Source organism: Octopus bimaculoides, chromosome 13, assembly GCF_046866305.1.
Source record: "Octopus bimaculoides isolate indiv1 chromosome 13, ASM4686630v1, whole genome shotgun sequence".
Classification (NCBI taxonomy): domain Eukaryota; kingdom Metazoa; phylum Mollusca; class Cephalopoda; order Octopoda; family Octopodidae; genus Octopus; species Octopus bimaculoides.
The window spans coordinates 44,328,151-44,353,152 of NC_142940.1; the positions used below are offsets into that span (position 1 = coordinate 44,328,151).

At 35.2% G+C, this 25,002-nt stretch overlaps 1 protein-coding gene and 1 long non-coding RNA gene across 2 annotated transcripts in view; both read left to right on the forward strand.

Moving 5' to 3' along the window:
* LOC106877995 (glycine receptor subunit alpha-3) overlaps positions 1-25,002 on the forward strand; it is a 184,053-nt gene that overhangs the window by 3,399 nt on the left and 155,652 nt on the right. The window lies entirely within an intron of this gene.
* LOC149132903 (uncharacterized) overlaps positions 12,362-25,002 on the forward strand; it is a 64,906-nt gene continuing 52,265 nt past the window's right edge. Inside the window, exon 1 of the long non-coding RNA XR_016244034.1 lies at positions 12,362-12,494. This is a non-coding gene — a long non-coding RNA (uncharacterized LOC149132903). The remainder of the gene's footprint in view (positions 12,495-25,002) is intronic.

The window sequence follows — 25,002 nt, forward strand, 5'->3', positions numbered from 1 at the left end:
CAAAGCGCTGGGTGTGTAATTTAAGGAAGACTTGGTCGTCCTATGCCGGGTACCCCACATCTTCTGCAATTTTGTTAAACTGTAAAGTAAAAGAGAAGGAGTGACTTCCAACGTTCTGGGTAATACTTAACCAAGAGAGTTTGGCGAGAATGTTTGTAAAAGAGTGGATTCAGCTAAAGGCAGCGAAGGATAGCCAGATAGCATTGTTAAACCACGGGACATATTAAGTGTAACATCCCGAGAACAAATAGATTAAAATCCTGCAAAGCTTCCGTTTACCTAATTCACCCAATAAACATTGATTCAAGCCGAGGATGAGGTAAAAAATCAATTACTCAGGGTGTCGCGAGTGTGCGTACATATACAAATACATATAAACTTGCGAACACGCATGCATATATACATATATACAGGCATACTTACGTATAAATACATACGTACGCATATGCACCGCCCCATATATATATATATATATATATATATATATATATATATATATAAATAATATATATATATATATATATATATATATATATATAAATAATATATATATATATATATATATATATATATATATATATATATAAATAATATATATATATATATATATATATATATATATATATATATATATATATATATATATATATATATATATTTATATGTATATATATATATATATATATATATATATATATATATATATATATATATATTTATATGTATATATATATATATATATATATATATATATATATATATATATATATATATATATATTCTTTTATTCTTTTATTTGTTTCAGCCATCTGACTGCGGCTATGCTGGAGCATCACCTTAAGGGGTTTTAGTCGAACAAATCGACCCCAAGACTTATTCTTTGTAAGCCTAGTACTTATTCTATCGGTCTCTTTTGCCAAACCGCTAAGTTACGGGGACATAAACACACCAACATCGGTTGTCAAGCGATGGTAGGAGGACAAACAGACACGAACACACTAATACATACATACATACATACATACATACATACATACATACATACATACATATATAATTCGTCATCAGTTATCAACCAGATGGTATTATTCAGTTTCGCACCATTAATGATAAGACTAAGAACTTCCCATGATGGTGGTGCCCACGAAAGTTGCGCAGAGTATAGGGACGTGAGCAAACAAAACAATACAGAGTGGACATACGAAAGTGAAGAAATGTAATTTAAGACGATTGACAAAGACGAAATAAACAAGAAGCGATCAAAATACAGCCTTGGGACCAAAAAGACAAGAACGGTGGGTAACACTTAGAAGGCATCCTAAAGGATTAGAAAACAACAAATAGCAAGACATTGGGACACAGAGAATTCAGGACCGGTCAACTCAATGAAAGTTACGGAGAATATAGAGCCTTTTTCAAACCGGTTGCATAGTTGACCTGTCCTGAATTCTCTGTGCCCCACTGTTTTGCTATTTGTTGTTTGCTAATACTTCTAAGTGTTACCTCCATTCTTGTCTTTTTGGCCCTTACAAAGAATAAGTCCTGGGGTCGATTTGTTCGACTGAAAGCAGTGCTCCAGCATGATTGCAATCAAATGACTGAAACAAGTAAAAGAATAAAAGAATATATATATATATATATATATATATATATATATATATATATATATATGTAGACAATAGGTGAAAGGTGGATATTTTTCGTATAGTGCTCAAATGAGTAATGCTCAAAAGTGTTTATAACAGAAATTCAGGCCTAGATATTTGTGTGTATGTATGTTTGTGTGTGTCTGCGTGTGTATGTGTGTGTGTATGCATGTATGTATGAGTCAAACCTGATATTGTTTATCTGCATCATTATCGCTCTTTCTCTCTGTATATATGTATGTATATATGTATATATACATACAGACATACATGCACACATCCATACGTATATACATACATGCATTATTACATACTCAAACGTTTGTAATAAGCGCTTTGACAGATTTAAATATACTGAAGGCATTAGGGCGTAATTGGTAGCACGATCGCCCAGCAAGCGTATTGCGATCGTGCTTACGACGACGCTAAATGGCTCAGCTATTGCAGTAAATTGTTCTCTTTTATTTTCATTTAAGGTATTTATTACATTTAAGGTCTTTATTACATACATATATGTATGCAGGTGTGGAGGCGCAATGGCCCAGTGGTTAGAGCAGCGGACTCGCAGTCATAGGATTGCGGTTTCGATTCCCAGACCGGCCGTTGTGAGTGTTTATTAAGCGAAAACACTTAAAGCTCCACGAGGCTCCGGCAGGGGATGGTGGCGAACCCTGCTGTACTCTTACTTCCTGTTTCTGTTGTGCCTGTAATTCAAAGGGTCAGCCTTGTCACACTGTGTCACGCTGAATATCCCCGAGAACTACGTTAAGGGTACACATGTCTGTGGATTGCTCAGCCACTTGCACATTAATTTCACGAGCAAGCTGTTGCGTTGATCGGATCAACTGGAACCCTCGACGTCGTAAGCGACGGAGTGCCAACAACTATATGTATGCAGGTATGTATATATATGTATATATATATATATATATATATATATATATATATATATATATGCAAATGGATATATGAATGTATATGGATATGTGTATGCATATTTGTCTGTTTATCTGAACGTAAATCTATCTATCTATCTATCTATCTATCTACAACTTTACACACACATACTAACATATATTTATATATATATGGCTTTACACAGGAGAGACATTTATTAATTTCAAAGAAGTACAAAACTATTAACTCTTTCAAAGTAATTCCCTCTGACCTCAATGCACTTGTTCTAGCGATCCAACCAGTCCGTGAAATTCTCATGGCAGTCCTCCAAAGGAGGCTTGTCACAACCTCTGCTTTCTCAATGTCTTCAAAATGACTACTCCTGAGGTGGTCCTTAAGCTTAGGGAACAACCAAAAGTCACAGGGATTAAGGTTTGGATTGTAGGAGAGAAGAGGAATACTTTTGATGCCAATCTCTGTCAAGTTTAGTAGGATGTGTTCGAAGTGCTGTTACAGCCATCTCCTTCAATCTGGAACAAGAAGTTGGCAGGGCAGTTTATTAGATGTAAAGTAATGATATATTAAAATTACAATAATCTATGACAGTACAGTTATAACTGCTGCAACTAAGCAAGTCGCAACACTTCTGGAACGAACCTCGTATACATATGTGTGTGTGTGTGTGTGTGTATGTGTGTGTTAATCAATGACAATTCAAGTACATAATTGCATACATACATCTATCATCCACTCGTCCATCCATTCATCCGTTCAAACATACATGCATACATATCTATATGTGCGCAAGTACACACACTCATCCAAGCGCGCGCGCCCATACACACGCATGCACACACATATACATACACTCGCAGAGGTTTGGTATTGCAAACAAAATAGAACGCAAAAAATGGGTACAGACAGACACATATCTATACGTATGTATAGTACATTTGTGGGAACACACACACACACACACACACACACACACACACACACACACACACACACACACACACACACACACATTACATATGTATATATATATATGATTGCATATATATATATAATAAGAATAGGGATTCAAAGAATGAAACAGAGCTTTCACTTTCGATCGATTTATTTTGAATCGATTTGATTTTTATTTCATTTTCTATTTGAAAATATGGTTTTGATACACGTATAGTCATTTTTATTATTTTAATATTTATTACGTTGTACTTTTTTGATTTTTATTATAGGTCTTTTTAGTGTATATACTTATTAAATTTTTCTATATGTGATTGTAGATTTTCATGGATGAATTCAATAATTTTGGTTTTTTTCATTAAATTATATATTTATATATTATATATTATGAAATTTAATTTAATTTTAATTTTGATAAATCAAATTGAATTCTACCCTGTAAATTTGGATTTTTATCCCTAATATTATTATCATAATTATATATATATATATATATATGAGTGGCTGTGTGGTTCCGGGTTCAGTCCCACTGCGTGGGTACCTTGGGCAAGTGTCTTCTACTATAGCCTCGGGCCGACCAAAGCCTTGTGAGTGGATTTAGTAGCTGGAAACTGAAAGAAGCCCGTCGTATATATACATGTACATATATGTATGAGCGTGTATATGTTTGTGTGTCTGTGTTTGTTCCCCCAACATCGCTTGACAACCGATGCTGGTGCCTCTACGTCCTCGTAACTTAGCAGTTTGGCAAAAGAGACTGAGAGAATAAGTACTAGGTTTTCAAAGAATAAGTCCTGTGGGTCGATTTGCTCGACTAAAGGCAGTGTTCCACCGTGGCCGCAGTCAAATGGCTGAAACAAGTAAAAGGATAAAAGAATAAAAGAATATGTGTGTGTGTATATGCATATACTCTTTTACTCTTTTACTCTTTTACTTGTTTCAGTCTTTTGACTGTGGCCATGCTGGAGCACCATTATTTATATAATTATTTGATTGAACGCTACGCATCCATTTCCAAGTAAGTTTATCTTTATATATATATATATATACTCCCTTACTTAGCCCGTCCGTAACGCTTCCAAATGATCAGTTTAAGGGGTGGGTGGGACGTGGGGAGGGGATGTGGATATGGGAGGGGAAGAGGAAGGTGAGGTGGTATTGAGTGAAATGTATAATTTATTTTTGAACTAAGTGTTTTACCTCCGTTACTCAGCCCCGTCTGCAACGCTTTCACATGATTAGTTGAAGGGAAAGGCGTAAAACGAAAGAGAAAGGAGTGAAAGAAAGGGGGCAATGCGAAGAGGGAGAAAGAAAGAGGAAGAGTGTTGTTTATTGAGTTTATAAAATTGAGCATAAAGTATATGAAGTGTATATATATAAAGTGCATTAATCAATCATCGTATTCCAATTTTCTTCACTTTTCAATGATTTGCAGATGAGCGACTCTGTTTTGTTACAGCACAGGCTACACTTTCAGAATTTTTGGATAAAGTTCTCAGAAATAACCCAATAAGTTTACCATTAATTCCATGAAATATTCACGGGTCCTGCTAGTAAATATAGTTGTGTTGTAGCATAACGGACAGCCTAAACTTCAGACTCTGCAACAAATAGCAAATAATTTCATTATTTTATCACAGGCAATAAATTAATTAACAGATTACACTTTCCAGAAATTTTAGAGTTACCTATATGGAATTAAGGAAGTGGTTGATAGTCGATAAATACGAATTCAGAAAAAGAATACAATAAAATACATACATAAATACTTCTTAATAATAATAATAATAATAATAATAATAATAATAATAATAATAATAATAATAATAATCCTTTCTACTATAGTCATAAGACTTGAAATTTTGTGGGAGGGGGATACTCGATTACGTCAACCCAAGTACTCAACCAGTACTTATTTTATCGACCCCGAAAGGATAAAAGGCAAATCGGCTTCAACAGAATTTGAACTCAGAACATAGCGACGGGCGAAATACTGCTAAGCGTTTCGCCCAGCGTGCTAACGATTTTTCCAGCTACCGCTTTAATAATAATAATAATAATAATAATAATAATAATAATAATAATAATAATAATAATAATAATAATAATAATAATAATAATAATAATAATAATAATAATAATAATAATAATATAGTTGTCAAAGATCATGAAGAAAAAAAATGCTTTCTAATTGATGTATCAATACCAGCAGATGACAACGTTTCTCTAAAAGAAATGGAAAAACTTTCAAAATACAAAGACCTGGAAATAGAGATAACTCGAATGTGGAATCTAAAAACAGAAACAATTCCTATCATAGTAGGTGCCTTAGGTATAATAAAAAAATATTCAGACAAATACATAACAAAAACACCAGGACTTACAAATATATAACATACAGAAAATTGCACTACTGGGCACTGCACACATCCTATGCAAAACACTTTCAATACAGTAACCATAAGAGCATCACAGCAAACCACAGCACATACCCAAGGCGCACAGGGCTGCGCTCGGTAGTGAAGTGAAAGCACGTTATAAAAATAAAACTACTGAACAATAATAATAATAATAATAATAATAATAATAATAATAATACCATATAAGTGCATCGGACCTCTGCAGAATGTGTGGGAAGAGGGTCGAAAGTGTGACTCACATTGTTAGTGCTTGTGAAAGTCTTTCGCAGAAAGAGTACAAGCGTAGATACGAAAAAGTAACCCAAAACCTCCACTGGCTGCTATGCCGTAAGTATGGATATGAGGTTACGGGTGCTTGGTACCAACATACACCGGAAAAGGTAATGGACGAAAAGAGGAAGGCAAACATCCTCTGGGACTTTTGATTTCCAGACAGACAGACAAAGTGTTAGAGCACCGAAGGCCGGATATAGTAACCTTTAGGTGGGAGAAACAGGAGTGCCTAATAATCGACCTAGCAGTGCCAGATCAACATATCATCGGGAAAGACAGAAAAAAGTTGATAAATATGGAAACCTGAGAATTGAGATCGCCAAGATGTAGCAGCTACGAGAGTCGAACATAATGGTTATCCCTATTGTCATCGGAGCATTGGGTTCAATATCACCAAATCTGAAAAAAAAAAACAAAAACAAAAAAACACCTGAAAACCTTAGAGATACCCTACAATCTAGATGTATTGTAAAAGTCGGCATTACTTGGAACTGCACGCATATTGTGTAAAGTACTGTCTGTCTGAGGTCTTTGTTGTGTGACTTGACAAACAGTACAAACCCTAGGTTGACACAATATCTTCAATCAACAACCTCACGATATTGTATACTGTGCGACGTCTATAATAATAATAATAATAATAATAATAATAATAATAATAATAATAATAATAATCCTTTCTAATCTACAAAGTCTGAAATTTGGGAGAGAGGTATAGTTGATTACAACAATCTCAGTGTTTCTCTGGTACTGTTATAATCCGTAGTATGTTGGATTGTTATAACGCCCACTTCGGTATACAGTATACTTAGTAAAACTAGTAAAGACACGATTATCTCTGACCGCCTCCTACGTACTTCACGTACTTCTCTGTACTCATAGTGACTAGGTTATTCCGTTCGTCACGTGGGAGAGATGTACCATAATTACTAATTCCCTACAACAGGTACTTATTTTATCGACCCCGAAAGGATGAAAGGCAAAGTTGGCCTCGGCGGAATTTGAACTCAGAACGTAGCGACGGGCGAAATAGTTATCATGTGAAATTGGTTTTTATTTCTGTATAACTTCTGGAGGAGTTACCTCAGTCCTATATAATCTTAATAATAATAATAATAATAATAATAATAATAATAATAATAATAATAATAACAATGGTTTCAAATTTTGCCACAAGGGCAGCCATTTTCGGGGAGGGAGGGGGTGAGTCGATTACATCGACCCCAGTGTTGAATTGGTACTTTTGTTTTTATCGGTGCCGTAGGAAGAGACGCAAAGTTGATCTCAGCGGGATTTGATCTGAGAACGTAAAAAGAACCGAAACAAATACCGCAAGGTAACTTGGCTGACGTTCTAACCATTTTGAAAACTCGCAGCCTTTGAATAGGAAAGTAATAACCAGAATGAAAAAAAAAAGTAATAGTGATGCTAAAACTCATTAAGCTAACTTGGAGTTGAAAAGGAAATTTGAAGTAGAGATAATTGCATAGATAAAATATCAACAAATTTTAGATCAAAATTTTTGATTTGGGACTAGTGAAAGTAGATGAAATAGTTATAGATGTCGAAACGAAAACCAGTGGTGGTGGGTTGAATTATTGATCCTCGTGCACAAAACCAGATAAATAGACGAAGAAATAAGTAAACAAATAAAAGTACATCAGAATCGCTCAAATGTGAAGGCGAAGGGAATAATTTTTTTCTCATATAGAAAAGTGCACCAATGGTGAAGAGTTTGTTCGATATGTTCAGGTGATCGATAAAAAGTTTTACTTGGCTGTCCTTAGACGTTTGAAAGAGGCAGTGTTGGAGAAGAGACAAAAGGCATGGACATACAAAATCTGGCTGCTGCACCACATTTTATCGGTGGCTTTTATATTACAACACGAAATGACTCTCGCGTCTCACTTCTACCTATATACTCCAGATTTGGCCCCAGCTAGATTTTTCATTTTATTGCTTTTAATGTTGAAAACTGCCCTGGAAGGTCACTAATATCAGATGATAGAAAATATTGAGTAAATTCGTCACAAGAACTGCACATTACTCTTGAAAATGCGTTCCAAGGAACATTCCAAAACCAGAAGAAAATGTTGGAAATGGTGCATCTGGAGTGAATGGAACTATTTTGAATGTCAAATCTAATTATACTGTAAGTAAAGCATTAACATTGGACTTTAAAAAGCGTGATTTCTGTCTATGTGTCTCTCTCTATATGTTTATATATATATCTACTACATATGTGGAAAATCGGTGTGTGTTTGTTTGTGGCGTTGTTAGCTAAACGCCCACTCCCCCAAAATTTCGGGCCTTGTGTCTAGACAAGAAAAGAATATATTGGTTTCAAATTTTGGCACAAGTGCAGCAATTTCGAGGAGAGGTAAGTCGATTACATCGACCTTAGTACTCAACTGGTACTTATTTTATCGACCTCCGAAAGGATGAAAGGTGAAGTGGGCCTCGGCGGAAACCGTTCTGCACGCACTTGTGCAATGCCCAAACATTTCAGACCTGTGGGCTTATATCGAACGGTTGCTGTCACGTGTGGGACGAATTCGGTTGTCGGCCAAGTCTATCGTGAATATTGCCCCTCCACCTTCCTTTAACTGAGAAGACAAGGCAGTTTTCGTTGTACTGGTGGCTATGGTGAAAGAATGTGTGTGGTGGACTCGTGCGAAAGGTTTAGAGACAAACACTTTCTGGTCAACCTCTGATCAACTTCTTCAAGTATCGCTTGAAGAGGAAGGTCAGAATAGAGAGGGAAGTTTTGTCTAATGAAAGGTTCAACAAAAAGTGGGTGAATATGACAAGGACGGTACGAATAAATGACGGAACCACCTTGAGCATGAACCTATAAAACGAAGAAAGAGCACCTTGCTCTCATGTTAATGTTTTTCTTTTTCGTTTCCGAGGTTACCGTGGTTCTTTTTCGTAGGCTTTTCTTTCCACGGATAAACCTAGTTAATGTTACATTTCCTCTCCTATTGGGAACTCTTATTGTTAACAACGACTTTTGTGTTATTTCCCTGCTTACACGTCAAAAAAAAAAAAAAAGAAAAGAAAAAAGAAAAAAAAGAAAAAGGTTTCTTTCCCTTTTGATCGGTTTCGAAAAAGAAAAACTCTACATTGTACTGTCCCCTCTGTGTTTGGCCCTGCGTGGCTAATAAGTCTATCTGTCTATCTATCTATCTATCTATCTATCTATCTATCTGTCTGTCTGTCTGTCTGTCTGTCTGTCTGTCTGTCTGTCTGTCTATCTATCTATCTGCATTTATATCTTTGTATCATTTTGACTTATTTTCAATTCTTATAAAAAAGGAGATGGTGTCTAATAAAGCTCAAACGCTATAATTTAGATGACAACAACGGTGGTCACTTAAATTTTGAGCCGTAGAACATTCTTGTTTATTTCTACCCGTTCCGTTTACAGACTGCATTTGAAAAGTGCAGGTTACCTAGTCATTTTATTTGCTTGAAAACACCAGAATTTTGAAATTACCACTTCTAAATTTACTAACATCACGGAATAACCCAATAATTATGGGTGTAGATGACATTTATATGTGTTGTGTAACTTCAGTTTGTCAAGTAGCTATCCGTAAATATTCATTTTCTCTCTAATTTCGAAAGAAAAGTCCGGATTTACAGTTCTATATTTAAGAGATGAGGAATTATGTACATTATTTATATTTGACGGATATTTGTCCTCATCTTGTTTGTTGTTAACACAACGTTTCGGCTGATATACCTTCCAACCTTTATCAGGTGTCTTGGGGAAATTTCGAACCTGGGTTCTCATTCCTAAGGTATTTTTCGATGTTATTATTATTGGGGTTAGTAGCCTGCGCTCTTAACCACTATGCCATATACCCGTGGGCATATGGCATAGTGGTTAAGAGCTATATCAGCCGCATAGCGTAGAAGTTTTAATGGGAACGTCAAACAATATTTCTTGCGTTGATAAGTTTGTATGTAATAAATAACAGAAATACTCTCTGCATTTGTACCAGGTCAGTCTTTCTTAAGGACCACATTGTATATTGTTTTAGCAGTATATAATGTCGCTTGGAAAGTAGTTATTGGGAAATTGCTGATCCCATGTATAATATCTTATAGAGGAATGCGACGTAATCGATATTTCAGTGCATCTAAAGACTTTAAGAGATTTGCTAACTTTTTTGTCCATTCGTTATTTTGTTGTTATCTTCTACTCTTGGGTTGCAAAAGCCTAATCCAAACGGTCACGAGGCCATAAGAGGCTACATTTCCTTTCGTTGTCACTATCATTCCCAAGTTTAGGGGAGACATACCCATGCATGCCTTTTCTTTTGGCATGCAAAGCATTTCTCTTCCAGTCAATTGTTCAGGAATGCTAGTCCAAAAATGATATTCACCCAGCAAAATATAACTTTGTACTAACAGAATAAAACATACTTTTTTCCTAATTACCTTGTAAAAAGTCACCAATGTAGAAAGTCTACAATGTAAAATGTAAGCAGTATAGTGAGTCACCAATTTAGTGTGAGTAGTCACTAATTTAAAGTATGAAAGTGCTCGTGAAAAAGTCCATTAAATGCGCTTTTGAGAAGCGGGTAACTGTTTCGATATTAATAGATGTCCAGTTCTGATTGGCTGAAGTATGACATAGCACAACTGTGCTATGCCGCCACAATAAAAATATAGCTTTCCTAAGTCCTACAACCTTTTTAGGGTGACTGGGTGACGTTCACTGGGGTAAAGCGGGGCAAATTCAAGTAGAGTTGGTGAAAGAATGAAAGTTGTAATGCAGAGGTAAACTTGCCCTTTCTCTCTCTATTTCAGACCAATTCCTTCTTTCTCTCTTAACACACACACACACACACACACACAAGGGACACACAGACTCTCTCTCTCTCTCTCTCTCACACACACACACACACACACACAAGCATATATACAAAGTTTCTCACTCATCTCTGTACAAACCTATAAAATATTTTGACATCTGAATGGTTGCACGTATCTAGATACTCTCATAAGCGATAGGGTGAAATATCAACTTCTCTCGAACATGTCTGTCTGTCTGTCAGTGTGGGGTTGCGTGCGCGCGTATTTATGTATTGAAACACTGTCAATAAACGCTGCTCTTCTGTGTGTGTACAATGCCAACGAGCTCTATACGTAGCGCAAAGAATATACTGCATCGTTCTTGAAGTACATCGGGGAAAAGAAGTACACTTGACATAAGTTTTAAATCCAAACAGAGATTTTAGATTTTACTGTATTTATGGAATCCTACTTAACTAGATAATATATAATAAATATCCAACTTGTGTATGTCATATTTTATGCGATGTTTTATTTTTATTTCTGGAAACACATTATGTAGAGGAAAATATATAAATAATACACATATCATCTGTTGTATGGTATGTGTATATATGTGCGTGTGTGAGTGTATGTGTGTGTGTGCGTACGTGCGTGGGTGTATGCATGCGTGAGTGTGTGTGTGTGCGTGCGTGTGTACGCGTGCGTGCATACGCGCGTGTGTGTGTATAATTTGTTTTATTTCCATGTCTCTCATCGTTCACACTACTTCGAACGAAATTAGAAGTAAATTCGATAACGGCATTTTATCCGTCTCTTTAGTAATTTTTGTATTTTATGCACTTATAAATGTATTTAAGGATTTATCATTAAACTAGAACGTAACTGATCAAATGCTAAGATCTAGTCAATCTTTTCAAGAAACTAGATCTTGTATATGTATAAGAACATACAGTCTGTGGGGCAGGATTAACCGACTGGTTTAATTGGAATGACATAACAATTATTCTTTCTAATTTTGAGGAAAGGTCATAAATTTTGAGAGCATGGGGCAATCGATATCATTGACCCGCAGTAATTGCCAGGTTCTTTATTTTATCGACACCGAAAGGATGAAAGGCAAAGTTGACTCCAGCAGAATTAGAACTCAGAACGTAAAGAGTGGAAACAGGCTCCTTGCCAGACTTTGGTGCCTGGGGGGTACTTCAGAATATTCTTGGTGGGTACTATTTTATAATAATGCTAAAGTGAAAGTTTCGAAATAAATCTATCATTGTAAATATGAGGGTGCACCATTGAATAGTGAGGAGGCAGTGCCGTCTTGTGCACCCCCTTAGCGACGGCCATTAGTGGAAAGAAATACTGCTAAGCTTTTTGTCTGACGCACTAACGATTCTGCGAACTCGCTTCCTTGGATGAAATGATAACTGTATATAAAAATGAGGTTTGCAGTTGGCGGTATTATGAGGGAGAGAATTCAAAGGTTTGTATTCAGTCATCAGCTTTGCTCTGTGTCTGAAAAAGTATTTCGAATGAAAGTGACTCAGTATATCTGTCAGTAAATAGATACCATGTAATGATACTGTTAATAACGAGAACAGTGGTGCATAATTTTACGAATATTTTGTTTGAATTGATCACAATTATCAGTGTATATGTATTATTGATGTAGGCAAGCGGTGAAAATTGTGCCATTCAATGCTTTTATCATAGCATTAGAAGAACCAGCAACATATTTATTGTCTTGCCGTATTTATATACGTTACACTCTTAGCTCATAGTCAACCCAAATCGGCTTGCTTTTCATTTTCCCATTACAGACTAGTCAAATACTATTATTCAACAAGTTGACTGTATCCATAATGTGTATCAAAGAAACTAAAGCCATTCCCAAACGTACTGAAGGAAATAATGTTTTGTTTACCCACTGATAAAACAACAACACAAACAAATAAAATCTTGAGGCTTGTATGTACCATTATATATATATATATATATATATATATATATATATATATATATATATATATATATATATATATATATATATATATATATATATATATATATATATATATATATAATGTGTATAGGAGTTTACTTGAGAGAGCTGGCATCTGACAAACCATATTACATTACTTGTTTTTATTGCAAAAAGCTGGGCAAAAGGGAATAATTCAATAATGGCATGAATTAAAAAAAAAACATCAGGTACATAATAACGTCCTAAACGATGTACTCCACCCCACCGACCCCAAAAATATAAAAAAAGAAAGAAAATTCCTTCTCATTTGGAGAAAGATAAAGAAAGAAAAATAAAACTTAGTGGAAATTGTGAGCAACTCTCGAGCAAGAAGGGGATACAATTTCAAGAAATTAGAAAATTTTAGCGAAGATCTAATTTTTGTTCTTAGTATGTATGTATGTATGTATGTGTGTGTGTGTGTGTGTGTGTGTGCGTGTGTGCGTGCGTGCGTATGTGGATGTGTGTGTGTGTGTCCTAATTCTCTTTAGAACTTCCTTCTAAGAATCGGTGGATCTTTTCAATCTCAGTCACAGATATTTAAAGATCCTATATATGAGCATAGAGCATGTCTAGATATGCAACTATATGCATGAGAATACATACATAAAGTATACAAATCTGCACACACATACATACATACATACATATAAATTGATTTTAATTGAGTTTTTTACCTGTAATTTTGGATTTTGTCCCTAATATTATTATTATTATTATTATTATTATTATTATTATTATTATTATTATTATATATATATATATATATATATATATATATATATATATATATATATATATATATATATATATACATACACACACTCACACATATATATACATATAAGTACGTACGTACGTATGTATGTATATGAATGAAGAAAGATTTTCTTAAAATTAAGATTGTTATTCATACACGAAAAATGTTAAAAATAAAATCAGAATGGCACTAATCTTTTGGAAGGAAACGAAAAATTCTATCCAAAAGATTCTGTCATTCTGTTTTTTTTTTTAGAAAATTTTCTTATATAAATAATGATTTATATTTTAAGAAAATCTTCAACTATTATGACTGCATCAAGAAATGTAGATCGCGACTGGAGTCTTTCACTGTAATCTTCTGTCCAGAACTCTTACAACACTAATATGTGTATGTACACACACACACACACACACACACGCACACACACACACACACACACACACACACACACACACACACACACACACACACACACACACACACACACACACACACACACACACACACACACACAGAGCATTAATTAGATTACTTGAAAAATATACAACGCAATAAAATAAAAACGTGCGTATGTGCGTATCTTTTGTGTACTAAAATGGAATAGTTTTGGTGAAGCATTGTGCGATCTTACTTTAAAGAGATTTGTTGTGTAAAGCCTGAACAATGCGAGAAGATATAAAGCAAACAACAAAAAGAAAAGAAAACAACACAGAACAAAATTGTAGTTTCACCTTATATTTCTACATTTCGGGGCTATGATTTTCATCTTTTGTCTCCTTGCATCTGAGCAATGACTCTTTTCTATTCTTCGCTTTTTCACATCTCCCGAAAAAGGGATCATAGACCCAAAATATAGAAATATAAAGTAAGCCTACCACTTTGTTTTGCTTTATTTTCTTTCTGTAGTTTACTTTATATCTTCTCGCATTGTTCCGGCTTTATACAACAAATCTCTTTTGCAGATATATGCAAACATACATACATATATAACAAATGAAAGACGGAAGATGGAATATACGTGAATTTATAATTAATCACGACAATTGTTACAACACATCTAGCATCGACTCCTTTTGGGCGAGACACTCAACAACTGGTTCAGGAGCATCCAGTGGTGCAGATGTATCTCGGCGGGTGATAAATAAATAAAAACAACTCGTTAAAATGACTGTTCCACAATGTAACTTTCCGTTTTGTAGAGAGAAAAATAGCCAGACGGAGTAAAAATCTTCATATATATATATAGAAGATCAAAAATAAACTGCAGATGACAAAAAGAGAAACGAACACGTAAATCTAGCGAGAAAAGTATTGAAAATAACCGTTAACAGATATGGATGTATAAACACTCTCGGGCAAGCTGCATTGCACGAATACACACGCTCATACAAGCATCAGCAAAAATGTGAGGATACGCACGCGCGAGGTGTGGTGCTCTCATGATGAGAAAGCGAGTTAGTAATTTACTTGGTGTTTATAAGAATGGGGAAGTTAAAAGTAAACTTAAGTTATCCATACCTTAAAGTAAATTAAATTACATTAACTCAACGGTTACTCAAAATTCATTCTCACTGCATTGTGCAAAAGTACATTTATATGCGTGTAGGCATCTCGATAGTCGTCCAGAAATTCTATTAAGTATCTTCTCGTTAGTCCACAGAATAGATAGGGAGTCCTCGGAGCAGAGACAGCATCTCCTGGAAATTATATTGTAAGGTTTTGCATGTCTAACTATGGACCAATTAATGTATTTCGTTTTACCCTCCTTCAATCGCCATATATGTATATTTACACACACACACAGACACAGACACACACACACACACACACACACACACACACACACACACACACACACACACACACACACACACACACACACACACACCTGGATATGTATTGTTTATATTGTATTTTCCTTACAAATGTTCATTTGCCTTCCGTTGTTTTATTGTTTTAATTTTATTGCATTGTCGTCCATTTATCTGGTAATCTATTTAATGCTGTTTGTAGGTTTTTGTCAGGTTTGTTTGGTATGTCTCACAACTGTGTTTGTAAATATAGATGTTTTGGTTGATGGTTTTGTTCAAAGTTAGGGAATTTTTAACGATGTGTTTTGTTTGCCCATGCGTGTGAGCCATACGAAACCTAACTGTAAAACCAGTAAAGGATATAATTATTTATGGATGAGCTAAGGAGTGTTTGATATTGTATGTGATATTTCGTGGTTGAGTGTGTTTTGCTAATGTGTTCGAAACTTGTTCTGGTCAGCAATGAAAGGTCAACAACGTGGTGAAGAGGTGCAGCTTATTGAAATTAACTATTAAACTAATTAAAGACTTTTTGTTTGTTTACTTAATTAGATTATATATATATATTACCATTGATCGCTAGCTATGATTGTGTGTGTATATGTATAAATATATCTGTAAGTGTGAATGTAAGTGCGCGCGTTCGTGTGTGTGTTATGATCAAGGCTGGCATTTTTATCGTCACTACATATCGTTCAAACGATTGTTTGTGTATGTGCGTATTTTAGTACAAGCTTATATTATATTTAGCTCTGTATATGAACATGTGTAGTGTGCGGTATGCTAAATTTGGGCTGGCCGTTTGCAGTTCTGTTGTTGTAGGTCTCTTTCTTCTCATGCGCGCGAGCATATGTGTATGTGGTCGCGTATTTTGAGTTTTGCCGTTGTCTTATATTTACGCTGATTACGGCCAGCTACGACAACTTCTTACTCCGATCATGACTAGCTTTGACTGCCATCTCAGTAAGGTTGTGCTTAGACGATCATGCCTTACATTCTAAAAGCAATGCCTACTATTTTCTGTTAGCAGTCTAGCTGAAGTAATCGAATCATAACGATTGAATATGTTTATTGCATATACAATTGTAACTCTATTTAAAATTGTTTCACATATATGTTGTGTCGGTGGCCCAGTTAAAATATTCATAAAAAAGCAGTCAAACTAGACTGTGATCTGGGTATGTAAGACCATATTGACATCACTGTCAAAATTTGCTGTGAGACAATGAGACTGATGAGATAATTACCGTTAATGTTCGTTTTAAACAATCGAGAGTTAACGACTGTAAGAAAAACCAAAAATGAGGCGGTGGTTTCGCAAAAACTTTGTAGCGTCGGACCAAATAATGTATGATATTTTATTGAGTATCTTAATGTTCTGAGATCAAATCACGCCCAGACTACTTTCTCTGTCATTCTTTTGAGATCAATAAAATAAGTTGCAGCAAATACTTAGTTCACATCCCCAACTTTTACATTTCATAAATTTTGAAGCTTTTCTCGTATAGGAGAAATCAACTGTTCACATTGGCAGAAGCGGAAAATGACAAATATAATGCACTGGAATAGTTAATTACGTTGCTTTTTACGTTCTGAGTTCAAAATACATCCAGCTCGATATATCCTTCTCTTCCTTCAAAGTTGATAAAGTACTAGTCATGTGCAATGTATTGGCAGACAGAATTGCTGGAGTGTCAGACGAGTATCTGCTTTGGTATCTGTTTCGTCTCTGTGTGTTCCGAGTTCAAATTTCACTCGCCTAGGAATAGAAATCCCACCGATGGCCAGGGTTAATAATTCGTCCATGTGACCAATAGCTGATAATGGAACTTCTAGTGAGTGAAGAAAGACTGCGTTCGTCGGTTAGTACATTAGAACGATGATTATGACCATTTTCCTAAATTCAGGACCTTATGCCTATATTAACAATCCATAATTATTGCAAAATGATTTGGTGGGTAGGGCATTAACCAAGAAACAGGTGAGGCTAGTGAGGGTGTGTGACATCAGCAAAGATTACTACAAATGAGAATTTGTAGAAGAAAGAGTTCAGTAAGCTGGTATGTTGTGTGGAATGAAAAACTAACGTTTGGAGCACTTGAGAGAGAAAGAAAGTGAGGTCGCCCTGGTTGCAAAATTTTGAAAGGCTTTATTGTTCAAAATTTCCTTCCAGTCTTTTTAAAAGACAGTATGATGTGATTAGAGAAAGACACTGGCAGCCATGTAAAAGATCCTTCGTTGGTTCATGTTATCATTGTAGTTTTGTAATTAGGTTTCAATTTCAAAAGACCCCTCGTTGTTTCTTATTTCAGTTAATTTTTTACATTTCATTGTTCCACAATTTCGCTGTTTTTGTTTCTTCTTTTGTTTAATTGCGTTGTCATTTTTACTCTTTTACTTATTTTCATTTCTTCAAAATGTGGCCATAATGGAGCATCTCCACCATAAGTTAATTGTGGTTTCGAAATTTATATTTTCAATAAATTTATATTAGTTGTCACAGGTTTAATGCTGTTTACTTTCCATTATGTTTTCTTCTCTTCCATATCTTCTATTTCTACACACGACGTGCTTCAAGGCTATCTGTTCTTAGATTTGTTCACGTTATAACGTTAAATTAAATTTTTCATATGAAAGATTATCTCTTTTTCAAACTGCGAACATCTTAACGATATTAAACTCTGTAAGCGTTAATCTGAGTAAAAAAAAGAGCAATAACATCACTGATGTGTCAGGAACTACACTTGTCAACGGCAATTTACAGTATTTAGTTTGAGAAGAGATTTAGGCACTTTGCAGTGTAATCGTTAAAGCGGAAGATACACGCTATGCGAACAGTCTGTTGGGCTAGTTGCCCTCTTCTATCCCAAACTGACGCGTATGATGTTATTTTGATCAAAATGTTAGCGGTTACTAAAAATGCAAAAAAAACAAAACAAAACAGCAGATATGAAGTAATACTTTAGAGTAAAAAAAAAGTACTACTGCAATGATTACAAAAATAAAAATCAATATCAATTATCGGTAAACATTTTTAAACAGTTTTTTTCACTGCGTATTTGATCATACTTTTTCTTTTCATGTGTGAAACTATAAAAATGCTTTCACTCATTCAAACATTTCTTAATCGTGTGAAGATCGCTTGAGAATTATTTTAATGTTTAATCAATTTGCTTTCTCTACTTAGGGATTCAATCTACCTCTTTTGCAGGTACACTAGCCATGTACTTCCGCCCATGGCCCTTAATAAGGTTAATGCTTCCAAAGTTATCCTCCGTATATGACGAGCCTAAAAAAAAAAAAATCAATACTGCTGCCTAACGTAGGCGCAAAACCTCAAATTGGGTGGAACGTTTTGTCGATTACATTGATTCCAGTACTTAGACGGTGCTTATTTTATCTGTACCGAAGGATGAAAGGCAAAATGGACTCCTGTTGGATTAGAATTCAAAAAGCAAAGATACTCAGTTTGATAGGTTTGTATCAAATTTTATAAGCTACAAATTCATTCGTCTCCGATAGTGAAATCAGGTCTTATTGTGTCCCTTACTTAAAGTAGCTCCACCGACTTTGTGAGATAGTTTTACTTTCAACTCCTTACTCATCACTTCCGCTCTTTGTCGGGCAATTGAGTGTCGTCTGATTGACCTTGAATAAAGAATCCTCGATGTTCTTTATCCAGTTTCTCTAAGTGTGTTGTCGAGGCTAGACCAACTTCATTAAACTCTTCACCTGTTCCCCAACTTACGAGAACACATGATCCTATGTATTATCCCACCAAAGGTAAATCTCTATGAATCCTACCACTTACAGATCTCTCATTTATACTGCTAGTATCTCATAAATGAGGGTAACAGTTCTTACAGCTACCTTGTTTTACAAGCCTTTGTGTGATCTTCTATATGGTCGCTCGACCTGCTAAAAGCAGTAGCAAAATCTCCCTCATATCACTTTCTATGATTTACGAAATATACTATACGTGAAATTGTATTCATCAAAGGTCTATTCAATTGGATTACACAATAAGGACATCAATCAGTTTTATCTGTTTATGAGACTTTCTTTCTATTTAGAAATTAGATGTATAGTTTCTGTAAACTTGGTTTTGCAGAAACTATACATCTACTTTTCTATATCACACGTAAGTCTTCTCTCATCCTTTGAAACTTCAGTGGCATCAACACTTTTAAAGATGAGTAAATCTTTTGAGCCTAACACAATAAGCTTTTAGCAAATTGCTCGCCTGCAGTTTCTACGTCAATAGAATGTCGTGTTGCATGCATCATTATATTACAGTGGGTGTCGTACTTTTAGGAGAGTCAATGAAACTGGTGTTTGCCTAGTGGTTATGTTATATGTACTCCATATGCTCACGTCTGCGCATTAACTACTCTAGCAAACCTACTCATCTACGATGGGAAATGAAAGGAGAGTGGAAAATAATAACAACTTTAAGTATGAATGTATTTATACTGAAATATGGCATGGGAACTGTAACAAAATATAAATAACGGTTGGTTTTGATTATACTTATGTACAGCTTTACATAGTACATATTCATGATATTACGTTTACAAAACTTCTTTGTAAACGATATTTTGTGTTTGATCAACACTAATTTTCAAATTAGCTGAGTCCGTTGCTCCACTCATAGCAACATACAACTGGCCGTATGTAAACATCGGAGTGGGCAGAAACACACCAACACGATCTACAGTCTGACCCTGAGACTTGTTAGCCGGAATGAGAAGGCTAGTTTGATGGGAAACTGCCTGCGTCATAATTGGAAGGGAAACTGGTTGTCGGAGGGTACCAGTGGTATCCGAGATATGAACAGGCGCTTACCACTGTGAGCGCCAATCGCTATCACTGCCTCGATGACGTGAGAATTGAGTTGCGTGACGGTGTATCTTGTTCCGTTGCAATGTCCATTGGCAGGGTCAAAATTTCGTAGGAGCATTATAGGACAATATTTTTTCAGTGAGATCCTATGCATAAGTAGTCCAGATGGATTCAAGTTGTTAAGGAAATCCTGTGGATACTGGTGATAATTTCTATCGACTATAGTGTCCGAACTTAGATATTGTCGACCTTCTCCTGGGAAGTTGTTAATCATGTGGTCATTAACATTTTATTGTTTTTATTTGTTTATTTTTGTCCTGGGTGCTGTACCAAATTGACATCGTTGTAGAGGAAGTTGATAGGGTTGATAGGGTTAAAAGAAATGCACACACACACGCACTGTTTTTTTTCTTTCTGTCTGAGTTTTTTCTCTCTCTTTTTCTCTGTCTGTCTGTCTGTCTCACTCTGTGTCACACACTTTCTGTTTCGCACACCCCATCAATGTATTGATGGGATAAAAGAAAACGCGCGCGCACACACACACACACACACACACACACACACACACACACACACGCACACACACACACACACACACACACACACACACACACACACAGAGTGTCTTTCTGTTTCTGTGTGTCTGTGATTTTCTCTGTCTCTGTCTTTCTCTCTCTCTCTCTCTGTCTCTCACGCACCTTGTGTGTCGCACGACCCACCAACTCCCAGAACCGTTGTAGAGATAATAATGAAAGATGAATTAAAAGTACTGTTTGAATTTTCATAAATGCCATTTAGGTTTTTGCTTCTGTTTTGTTACTATGGCCGATTTCCGTATAATTCATTTTTATTGCAGCGTGGAAGGTGTTTATAAGCCATTTAAGAAACACACAGAAACCGTTACATTCACTTCAGCATTTAAATTTAATTTGCCGAAATATGTTCGTCCCTTTGAGACCGCGACCTGTTCACTGACAAAATTCAGTGCTGCATCATTTTTATTTATGTACTTTTATTTATGTATACAGAGATGGCTTCCTGAGTTTCGTACGAATCGAAGCAGTGTAGCAAGTCTTTCTAATAAAAATTTTTAAACATCATATAAACCATTCTCGAGACGTCTTTAGTAAGACTGCCAAGTTTCGTGCAAGTGTGACCAGTCGTTTGGCCGTGACAGATGGACGGATATAAAGCAAATTATAGTAAGATGTCTGCTGCCACTTGCAACCGTACACATACCTTCACAGTTGATACACATTTTAACTGTTTGATTGTTTCTAGAATTTGGTAGTTTTCTTCAATTCAGTAACCTCGGATTGTACTCGAATTCTAAAGGCTATTTTTCTTGGTTTTAAAGTAAAATGAATAAATAATAAGTAAATAAATATATACATTTTAATATAATGAATAAGTTGAATCGTTTCTCTGTTTTTTGCTTATGCAATTATTAAAAAAAAATTTGTTTTTAGGTGGAATTTACTTCCATGTTTCATATTTCAAATGAATTTAGGTGTTTTAGCTTGAAAATTGCATAACGGTTCCTTGTCATGAAGAAATTCTCGAATCTTGCGCTCGTTACACAAATATATTGTTAAATTATTTGGGTCTCTGGGTCTCATAAGGCCGGTTACCCGGTTTCCATGGCGTAAAAGCGACTGAGGTCACATCATACCTTCCGAATGAAACACAATACTCCAGACAGCAGCAGTGGTGACATTAATAGGAACAGCAGCAACACTTATAACATCAGCGAAAATACCAATAACAACAGTAATATTACGAATAGCAACGTCAACATGAATTGCAACAGCAGCAACAATGCTATTAAGAGGAACAACAGTAGCATTACAACAATAACAACACTATCAGTAGCAACGAGGACATTATAACTACAACACTATTAATAACAACAGTAATAACAGTAGTAGTAACAGGAACATTATCAACAAGAACAATAATAATACTATCAATAATAGCAAGCCACGTCTTTGATGTTGGCACTCCGTTGCTTACGACGACGAGGGTTCCAGTTGATCCGATCAACGGAACAGCCTGCTCGTGAAATTAACGTGCAGGTGGCTGAGCACTCCACAGACACGTGTACCCTTAACGTAGTTCTCGGGGATATTCAGCGTGACACAGTGTGTGACAAGGCTGACCCTTTGAATTACAGGCACAACAGAAACAGGAAGAAAGAGTGAGAGAAAGTTGTGGTGAAAGAGTACAACAGGGTTCGCCACCATCCCCTGCCGGAGCCTCGTGGAGCTTTTAGGTGTTTTCTCTCAATAAACACTCACAACGCCCGGTCTGGGAATCGAAACCGCGATCCTATGATCGCGAGTCCGCTGCCCTAACCACTGGGCCATTGCGCCTCCACGTCTTTGATAGAAGAGCAGAAACGGCAATGGTAACGGCAATAATAACCGCGTTAACAACAAGAAATGACCCTAAGACCTCAAAGCTAGTTACTCGACCTGCTAAGGATATCAGCTAAATCGCCCTCAAATTGCATCCTACTGACCACCCCCTAAAAGTCTTTGACGGTGTAATCCTAGACACATTATTCCCATTTCCATGAAAAGAGACAGAGAGGTCATTACAGGAACGATAACCACAAAAATATCGGTATCAATTCCAACAGCAATAACATCATCATTAGCAACGAAAACAGCAGCAATAGCAAAATCAATATCCGCCATAGCAACATCAACGACATTGGCTTCCTCAGCAATAGCTAGCAGAAGCAATATTTTCAAAATTAAGCAATATCAGCTTCTGATCAGTAAATGACATGATCAACAATGACAATGGTAGGATAAGCCAAAAAGTAATGTGCTGCGACAATTAGTAAGGAGAAACAAAGCTACAGATATTCAATTCGTATTTGGTTCTGATAGTTTTGAAGAAGAAACTGATGGCGTGATCTGGAATATCAATGACGCCGACGAAGCTTTAAGGTAGAATAAGATTAATAATATAATCTCTGTCATTAAATCATGTGTATGCATGTATGTATGTAAGCATGTATGTATGTATGAATGTATGTATGTATGTATGTATGTATGTATGTATGTATGTATGTATGTATGTATGTATGTGTGCTTGTATGCATGTAGTTATTTATGCCAGTATTTATATAAACTTGAATGATTGTATTTAGGTAAGCTTGTGTGCATGTATATATGCATTTATATAATGCATGTATTTATGTATGCTTGTATGTATTTGTGCACATCTATCTATCTATCTATCTATCTATCTATCTATCTATCTATCTATCTATCTATCTATCTATATGTATGTATGTAATATACACAATTAAATACACACACACACACACACACACACACACACACACACACACATATATGCAATTAAATACACACACACATACATACATACATACATACATAAAAAGAAATAGGAAGTGATAGATAGATAAAGTGATAGACGGATATATTGTTAGATAGATAAATAGATAGGTAGACAGATTCATAAGAAGGAAGATAGGTAGATGCTAATAAACCGTATAATCATGTTGACATTTTGACAAGAGAGTTTATAGGGCGACAAATCAGAAACAGAAGCAAAATAAAGAACATAAAATAAAGATTAAGAAAAAAGAAATAAACAAGTGAACAAGAAAGTAAATAGTAAGAAAAAGGCTAACAAAATCAAAATGCTGATGAAAATTGGAATACAATAAAAGACGACAGAAGATAAAAAATATGTGACTAATAACAGTATTGGTGTCATCAATGCTTCAATTGGATAATAGCAGAAATCACTGCTATGTAGGTAGAGTTACTGTTCTTTAGATAATACTAACCTATCTTCTTGTGCTGTAGAGGACAGCATTAACCTAGATTCTTTAGAAATTTATAAGCTTGAAAATCAATATTAAAGACACATATAAAAGTAGTGGACTGAGAGTGTCAGAGCGCTGGGTTAAATGAATTGCATTCGTTGGTCATTGTCCTTCTTATGTTTAAAAATCCTCTCAAATATCAACTTCAGTTTTTCATCAATATAAAGTGTATACTAGTAATACGCTGCTGTGCTGTCTTTTAGTTTTGACTAATAGCTCATCTGCAATTTTTTAGTCATATCATAGATAATTGTCTTTTATCATAAATTCGGGCCGACAAAAGACATGTGAAAGGATTTGGCAGACAGAAACTGAAAGAAACATGTCATATATATATATATATATATATATATATATATATATATATATATATATATATATATATATATATATATATATATATATAATATAATATAGGATAAATTCTTTATAAGAATTTATCAAGTAGTCAGCGTGAAAAAAAACCTCATAATGAAAAAATAACGAAAGATTTCGTAATGAAAAAATTCATCGTTTCTTCATAGATATATTTAATTATATATAAAGGGCATTAACTGTGTATTAATGCCTCACGCTATCGAGGGACTAAATAAGTAAAAAAACTACCATTGCTTATTTTTGGTAGTTTTTGGCTTATTTAGTCCCTCGATAGCGTGAGGCATTAATACACAGTTAATGCCCTAT